This window comes from Bombus huntii, chromosome 1 (assembly GCF_024542735.1).
Source record: "Bombus huntii isolate Logan2020A chromosome 1, iyBomHunt1.1, whole genome shotgun sequence".
Classification (NCBI taxonomy): Eukaryota; Metazoa; Arthropoda; class Insecta; order Hymenoptera; family Apidae; genus Bombus; species Bombus huntii.
In genome coordinates, this window is record NC_066238.1 from 116,529 (window position 1) to 125,724 (window position 9,196).

Here is a 9,196-nt window from a genome sequence, read left to right on the forward strand (position 1 = left end):
ATAAAAGATAATATTGCCAGCAATTTGTTAGGCGGCGCAGAATAAAAGGAGTCTTCAACTCCTTTTAAGAAAAAACTTCAACTCCAAGTAAAACAAAAAAAAAAAAAAAAAAAAAACAGATTCTCGCAACATTCTGGCCAAAGCCTTCTTTTGTTCCTGCATGGATAGAACTTGACGAGAAACGTCGGTCTCGCGTTACCAGTTTTACATGTCAGCTTACAGAAACGAAGACTGGTTCGCTTATATCATTACGATGTCAAAGTGTCTGGTACAGGAACGACTTTGACGTAGTTGCTGCGACGCGGCAATATCCCCTCGTTGGTGTTCCCTCGACGTCAAAGTCCATAACCGAGGCGCGTCTTCCTCCCTCCTTCCTCGCAGCCTTCTGGTCTTTTATTGGCAAACATTTCAAGGAAAAGGGGTTTGCAGCAAGACGAAACTTGGTCGAGCTAAGAACATTTTGTATTTTGTAAACACTGCGGGCCGATGACTAATATTTAATTATTATTTCGATGAAAATGACGGTCGTTTTAATGCAACTCTCATCAAAGTGGTGGTGTATCCATTTGAAATCGCAGGGTATTTGGAAATTGATTGGAACGAGTGTGACGTGATGAATCGATTTTCTGGGAGTCACGTACTCGTAGACCGCTATTGTACACACACTTTCGAACGCGTATTCTGTTTAGAAGAGGAGAGACCCAGACCTTTAACGACGGATGTGACTTCACTACAAAAGGGCGAGGCTGACACGCGTTGCACCGAAGATCGAGTACGCGTTTCCACCAGTGCTGCAGCCTGCAGTCTACGAAAACTCTGCATGGACGTTTCGTAGAGAGAACTCGTGTTTATTTAAATAAATACAGATGACATATTTATTTCTAAATAAATACAGTAGCATTTCGTATCGCCGGTCGTAATTGCTTTATCTTCGTTGAAAATAAAAGTATTGCACGTAGATATCGTCTTTTAAGAAAAAAACGGTATTTTCGCTGGAAATGAAATGGATTTTACTCGTCCAAACATTCGTACTTGGAAACAATGCGCGCGATCGTAACAATTCGGAAGCCCTCGGCGACTTAATATTTCCAGAACAACGCTCTAAAATTTCGATTCCGTCGTAAACAAAACTACCGCACGCGCACTCCCGTAAAAGCCCCACGGAAATTTTCATATTGTCCACGCGTGTTTACCGAGCATAAAACAAAGTAGCCAAGCAAAGCCTAGTTTGCATCCATACGTTGTTAACCTGCTTGCAAAATGATCCCGCCAACATTGAACGTAACATCAGACGTTGCGTTCCAACCGACCACAGTGTTTCCTGTTTTTTATCATTTAATTTTCGATCGTCGTCGTATCATAAATATATCCTATCGATTAATTTGAACGCTCGAGCTCACTCGAGCTCTACTGGCTCGCAAGGAATTTGGCAATGAAATATGCCAAAAAAAAAAAAAAAAAAAAAAAAGGAAGAAAAAATACAAAGAGGCAAGAAAAGGGAAAAAGGAATTACGTTACAAAGAAATGGTTATCGGTCTATCTACGAAATTGTATCTGGTAAGTTGACGTCGACGCATGGACGGTGGATAAAAGCAATTACATTTTGATTAACGACGAAGCGGACCGCGATATGGACGCGAGTGTAAACGGTTACGGTGGTAAAAGTTTCTTAAAAACGTTTTCATCTTTTCATCTGGCCGTATCACCATTAATTCGCACTTGCACGCGAAGGCTTTTAATTAAAATTTTCATTACTCTCGCCACCGAATCCTAGCTTCCAGTATTAAACGAGTAACTCATAGACTACATATTACAATGCGTCAATCGCAAATAACGTGCGATGCGAATCCAATTAAAGAAATCGTAGCGTTTTTATCCGGCCCGCGTCTGAATTGCCGCTTTGAGCGCCGGTAACGTAAATCTCATTACCCGTGCTCGACAGTTCGCGCTACTTAATCGCAATAATGAAAATCCAATTCTACGCACAGCTTATAAGTGCGTAGCGAATCGTCGAACGGCGCCGTTTTGAGTTTCTAACGCGTATCTCTTTATTTTATTAACGAATCTCTTATTAACGAATCTCGAAGATGCGGCAAACGTGTGATCGTATAATTAGGTTGGAACGATATTTGCCGGAACGCTGAAGATTTCGTGATTTCATCGTCGACGAATGGAATTTCGGCAACGTTGGACGGCTTGGAATTTTTACGCTCGATTGGCCATTCCTGTTGAAAACTTTCGTTTCATCCGTTTTTAATCCGGTAATTCGGTTTACCCGATAATCTGATCCGGCTCGGATAACGTTGCATTTCGCTTCGGTTTATTTCCTACTATCCGAAACTATTTGCCGTTGGACGGAGCGGAGTCGGGTTCGGCGAATCCGAAGCAATCTCCTAAGCAGAAACGCAGGTTGGAGAGAAGAAGCTCGGACGTAAGGCCGATTGGCCGTAAGGTTTTGCGGCAGCTGGACAAGATTCGCGAACGCTTGGCGTGCAAATATTGCACTCGGTTTAACCTCCGTGACCCTTTCATCGGGCGTAATTTCGCGACTGCGCTTCATCTTCGCTGTCTTCGCTTTTTAAATTTCGCCTTGCTTGTCCAAACATCGAAACAACGTCTTTCTCGATAGCTGACCGAACGGATTTAAGCCCGGATCGATTCCTCGTGGTCCTCTCGTCGGGACAGTCGAACACACGATTGAAATGGACGACGCAGTGTTGGTGGAAATTCTCAGACGGAGGACAGAACGGGTTGGTAGAATTATAGCGCGACCATAAAGCTCGACAAAGGGATATTTGCGGTCTCACGATCCATCGCGTCCGACATGAGCGTCCGCGACAAGCTGCACTTGCGGAAGGGCGTAGACGCGATCGTGTTTGTTTCTCGGTCTAGTGGCGCGCGGCTGAAATACTTGTCCCGCAGGGGTGCAATGCACCGTGCTGCTGGCTGCTAGGGGAGTGTATTTACTCGGTTTTCGGTCGATATTGCCGGCCGGGCGGCAAGCTTCGCTCTCGTGTCGCAGCGTCGGAATTACGCGTCGACGGAGGCCGCCAGAAAGAAATTGTACTCGTTCGTCTCCGTCTCTGTTCGCATCAGCACGGCTAGACGTCGCTCGTGGGACAGGAAAACGCCTGGAGGGCGAGGGGACGCTGGGAAATCAGATGCCGCGAGATATCGAGACGCCTCGATTGGAAAATCTTTATTGGCCTGTTTGGCTGGCGGTGTGCTGGCTAAGGCTTGATCCAACAAAACCATGTTGTCCCAACACCTGCGGCAATTATCGAACGAAGACTCGATGACGGGAAACGAGTCGTGGCCATCCTGAATGCTACCGTTGCCGAGTATGCATCGAGTATGAATGTGCAGTTGCAAAATATGTAAAACGGTTGGAGTTTTTGTTGGAAGCGGGTTGAGAATTGCGTTGAATATACAAAGGATTTCGATTTTCAGAACCGCAGTTTCAGAGGTATCGCGTATTGTGAAAGAGTGTTAAAACAAAGAATGTTAAAACAGTCTTTGAAAATAGAGAGGAAGAAAGGTGGAATTTTCGTTGGTTGTTAATGACGTTATCGGATCCGATAAAAATTAGAACTGTAGAAAAAATAGTGAACGCGGATTGAAAATCGATTTACTTATGGTTATATCAACGATCCGTAAGTTGGACTCCCGCGGATTATATTTTCCAGCAATTTTCCTCCGTTCTCTGGCTCCGTGATCGATAGTGGAAAAATATTAATCCCGATGGGGCAGCCGATGACAGCGTACAGACAGACGAGCACGTCCGCTTTAAAGGAGCAGAAGCGGCGTTTGCACGATGACATAATCACCGAAATCTCGAACGCGATACAGGGTTGTTAATTAAGACGAGACGATACGACGATAACGATTGCCTGGCGATCGGTGGGCAAAGTGCAAGGCGACTCGTTTAATGAGATTAATCACTACTCGGCTTGCCGCGTCCACTCGAAAAATTCATTAAGGGCGAATAAAATTAGCGACGGCCCTCTCGTCGCGTTAATTAAGCCGTCGGAACGCTGCAATAATTATCGTCTCTGCCGATAAAGATAATCGCACTGTCGAAAAAAGCTGACCACGCCGAGCTGCCAATTAAAGTTAAAAGGAAGTTTCAAGCGAGATAAATCGCAGTTCGTGCGGCATCCGATCTCTCTGAAAAACGAACCGCGTTTCCCGAGTCTCTTCACGGATGCGGCCAACAGTAAAAATACTACCAAGTTTTAACGCCCGATACGTGTTTGTTCCGTATAACGTTAAACTAATTTTATGTGTTACGCAATACGCGAGACTGTACGCGAGACTGTACACGTGACTGTACAGGTAGTACGAGAGAACATCGAAGCAAGCTTTGGCACGAGTTATCATATTACTTCCACTCGGAATTCTCGTTTTCATAGACCCAACGGAAATTTGTGAAATTATTTCCCTACCACGCTATAGGAACTCGTAATCGACACAGTTTTTGCCAGAATTTGGAATGTTTATAATACGATGTGTTACGTCCGGTGATATAAAACAACCTCGACTCAGGAGGTCGCTTATGGTTATTGCTCCATCAGGTAGAAATAGGGGAAACGTGGGTTTTCCCATCTTTCCCAGGATTCCACCTGCAAGCGACCAATGGTGGGGCGATCACCACCGAACGAGAGCTTCCCTTTGCAACAGCATCGTCGCTAGACTTTACTGGATCTACCACTACTGATCAGTCAACACCTCTGGACTGGATCTGCGACATTAGTACTATGGCGGATCGGTATCAACAGGACGCCGACAGGTCGAGGCATCAACGCGGCGCAACACCTCCCGCGCGATCCGCTGGTACCAACCGCCAACACTAGAGGGCTACGACGACAACGAGTCTGTCTAACTCGCTAGCGATCGAATATACGAGCGATTGATACAAATACCGCACCTAGCGAGACTCCCTCTACGTCTAAGGCAGGGACTACCGGGCATAGCCTTACTGACGAGTCCACCGGTAGTCCCGGGACGAAACGCACGACTCACTTTTCATCCGCCACGGTACAGTCAACATCTCGGACTGGTTCATCGACTACAGAACAGTCACTACATCTCTAGACTCGACCTCCGCCTATAGATAGATCAGTCGTCATATCTGGACTCGATCTCCGCCTATAGATCAGTAGTCAGCAGCACCTCTACACTCCAATCTGAGATTCCCCAATCTGAGAACAGTCAATGTCTCTTCAGCGGGTTCTCACCCGTCAATCATCACTTTACTTTATATATACTTTACGCAACAGCGTAACGCTTTTCTGTACGGAAATACGTATGTCTGTGTGGAAATACGTATATATCGTAACCTGTTAACCGCAGTGTTATACCAACTCAACCAGCCGTATTATCCTAACAGAAATAAGGCGATCGATCTGTTCGTGGCGTCGATTATTCGTTTTTTCGTATTCGATTAATCGTAACGGGAATTTACGACTCCCGTTGGCGCGCTTCCTTGCGATCGCGTCTCTCCGCGACTGGTCGAATAAACACAATGTGCTTACGAATAACAACAGCTCGAGGAAATGGCGCAAGCCGCTCGTTATCACCTCGATAGTTTCCTTCCGGTTTCGTAACAACGATCGTTGCAGTCGTTTCGTCTTTGCCGACGTGATGTTTGATTTTCAGGCACCATCCTGTTTTTCATCCCTTATATCCATCGTGTTTGCTCTAAAAGGATAGAGCAGAGATCATCGCGTTGTCGTAATTTCGATGCGGTGACACGCGGCGGTTTATCCCGTTCCATCTTTGAACGGTGTCGATGACGGAAGGAGAAAACCCGAGGATACCGTCACGTGCCACTGGAAAGGCGAGAACGTCCTTCCTACGAATTACGCCGTTCTCTCGCCGTATGGAAATTATCTTCTTTAACTTTATCGAATTTTGTCCTTGCTCGTTGCACGGGATTATGGAAATAAAGGACAACGTGGTACGATTTGCAAACCATTGGCCAATATATAGTCTCCTATATTCTGGAATCTATAAAAACTGTGGCCGAAAGCGCGGTATTTTCAAATGGAGCACAACGCCTTGATAATTTTGAAACATCGTGGCACTCTAATTGATATTAAAATTCAAAGAAACATGATCGCTACGTACTCTATTTGCAAAACAATCTCGAATCTCAAACTTTCCGCGGCAAATCAAAATGCGATTTGCAAATTTCTTTTCCAGTTGGTAGTTTCGTATTTTCGCTTTTCGTCCAAAGCTATTGGTGCAGACATCGGAGGTATCCCTTCACGGAAACCGAAACAACGAAGGAAGGACACGCGAGCGAAGAAACGAATCAACGAGGAACGGACGTAGTTATCTGCGATCGATAGTTAAATTTAAGCTTGACTGGTTCGCTCGATCTTAATCGCGACTAGCTCCGCACTATTAATCGTATCCGGTTCCACCGAAAATCGTTTAAGTTGAAACGAAATTGCCGTTTTTACGAGTGAATATTCGCTCGTCTAAGATGATTTGAACACGGTAGGAATTAAATCGAAGGCAATAGGCATAATAGGATTCTCTCCTGTTCAGAGGATCCGAGACAAACGAGACGAGACGAGACGAGACGAGACGAGACAAAACCACGTTGATGTTGAAACGTATGAAATATCTCTCGCTAATAAGAAACGTCGAACTATCCAAAGTTGCTCTTCGAGGATAATCGTAATCGCGACAAACACTGTCGGTCGAATCTAATCGTGGGCGACGAAAAGCAGGCCACGTCGTTTCTGAAATTCACCCGAGACCGCGAACGAAATGCTGGAAAATGCTCTTCGGAAACGTACGTCGTCGAAAAGACACGCGCGTGACAATGACAATGCCTGGCGTCGCAGTGGTGCGAGTTCATCGGGCAAGGGTGGCGAAGTTAACTCGTAGTAAATATATGTATATTCGCTGTAGAAAACTGACGCGATCGAAACGATTGAATTTTCCAGGTCGTTGCCGCAGATATTTCTCAAAGTTCTCGCATTTGTTGGAGAAGGGGCTTCCGATCGGAACAAAGACTGGGACAAAGGCGGCTTTGCTGGCTTCTGGAACTTCAGTCCCGAAGAGTTTCGACGTGCCGGCACGGTGCGCGCCGCCGAAAATCATTGTTAACCGAACGTCTTAAATTTCAAGTCTAGAACTTTGCGAGCATTAAAAGCCGTCATCTTCGAGATTCCCTCGGTGCGCCTCGCAGTCGGCAGTCGAGAACGGAGCGTCCGGCTCTCTTTCTCGGTGGTCTATTGTATCTCGGATTTGTAACAATTTTGCCAACTCGGGGACAGTGTAAAATACACGGAAGGGAGATTTAAATTTCGATCGCCTGTGGCGAGAAAGAACGACCCGTAATTCCTCCACTCACATCCTTAATCTTGAGTACGATATCGACAGGAAACCGAGGATCTCGAAAATTTGATCAAACAGATCTCTACGATGCATCAGGCCAGTGGAAATCCGCGCATATCGCGGAGAAAAGGAGCATGGAAGCGTATCCCGGTTCGGTACACGCAGCATTTTACATTTAAAGCTGCTCTGGCCCGGTGTGTCGATGGAAGGGAAGTAATATCGAGCGGTGGAACGCGCTTCCCGGCGACGTGCAAATTGAGAGTTATGCATTTCAGCGCGTCGAGGACGCGCTACGAGCGCAGGTGTGCCCGTTGAAGACGTAACGCGCGGCCACGCGCGCAATACGTGTCGCTTGATCCGCAAGGCCGTACGTCTTGCGAACAACGAGCGAGATATTGCGTTTCAAGACGATTTAGCTACGATGGATCGCGATTCGTACACTTTAGACTGTCAACGGCCATCGAGAAAACGTTTTTCATCTTTAAAGTAAACGACCGTACCGTACGCGTTTCCCCCAAAATATTTAGGGGTCGAGCATCTCACATTTTCGTTAAACATCGGCTTTTCCCGTTCCAACAGCGACCAACCATCAAAGATATTGTCACCGATAAAGATGATCGCGAAATGGATCGTTTCGGTCGTGAGCAATTTTCTGGATGCTTTCGGGGCGAACGACGACCGATCTTCGTCGATGCTCGTTCGACGAATCGAGATGCTTCGCGTCTGGACGTATCATGAACGCTGGCAGTCCGGAAAAAGAAAGGAAGAAAGAAACGGTCGCTTATTTGAAATAAAGAACGAGAAAAAAGGGGAGCCGAGAAAACGCGACCGGTAAAGGTGAGGACGAAACGCGAAATACGTGCTTCTAGATTTTTGCAATTGGACTTTATCTTTATCAGAAATCAGTTTATCGGCGTTGAAAGCGAGGCACGTTGAGTGCAGTGACACTCGCAACGTGACGACTTTTTTGTTTCATTTGGCGCCTCTGCATTTAAAACTTTGATTGCGTGAAAATCGTCGACACGGGACAACGTCTGAAAATTGTAAAAACATTCTGGTCTTCAGCTTCGATTCAGCTTCGTAAAAAAAAAAAAAAAAAAAAAGAAAAAGAAAAAAAGGGAAGAAAAAGAAGAACGAAAGAGGAAGAAAAGGAAAAACGTACGTATCAGCGTATCTATAATTTGATATCTTCCGGTAGTATCAGATTTGTGAACCTGCATGTCGCGCCCGGAGAAACTTTAAATTCGTTTCGCGAACAAGTTCGCGTAACTCGCGACGGGAATACGTTTTAAATTGTTAGAAGGATTCGCGTAGAGGCCAGCAAGAAGGGAGAGGCGGTTATACACCGTACGTCGAGGCATCCGCGTCCAATTTTGAGACAGGATCGAACTTCGAGGGTCTGCTACCGGTCGAAGATGTTTCCAATTTTTCGACGGAAAAGAACTTTAAAATCACTTGGAAGGGATCCATCCAATAGCGGTACTACCGTGCTCGTTTCGGTATTTCCGACAAAGCAGTCGAGCAAACGATTCTTCCCCTCCATCACGGTACGTCCACTGAATACGTTCACTTTTTCTATAAAATAAACAGGCAAGCGACAAACACGCTGGTTAAAGAAAAAATCGAATTTGTCAAGAGGAAGCAAGAATGTGTCCGAATGCTGGTCTCTTGGGAATTCATCAAGAAAATCATCTCTACTTTGCATCGTCCACTGTACTGGTCGAAGATCGCAGTACGGTACGATACGCAGGAACAAGGAATATTTGTTTTCTGCCTATCTGGTTTCGTTTTCAAAAATCCCACAGCCCATAAACCAGAGAAAGGGTACGAAGTGAAAGAGATA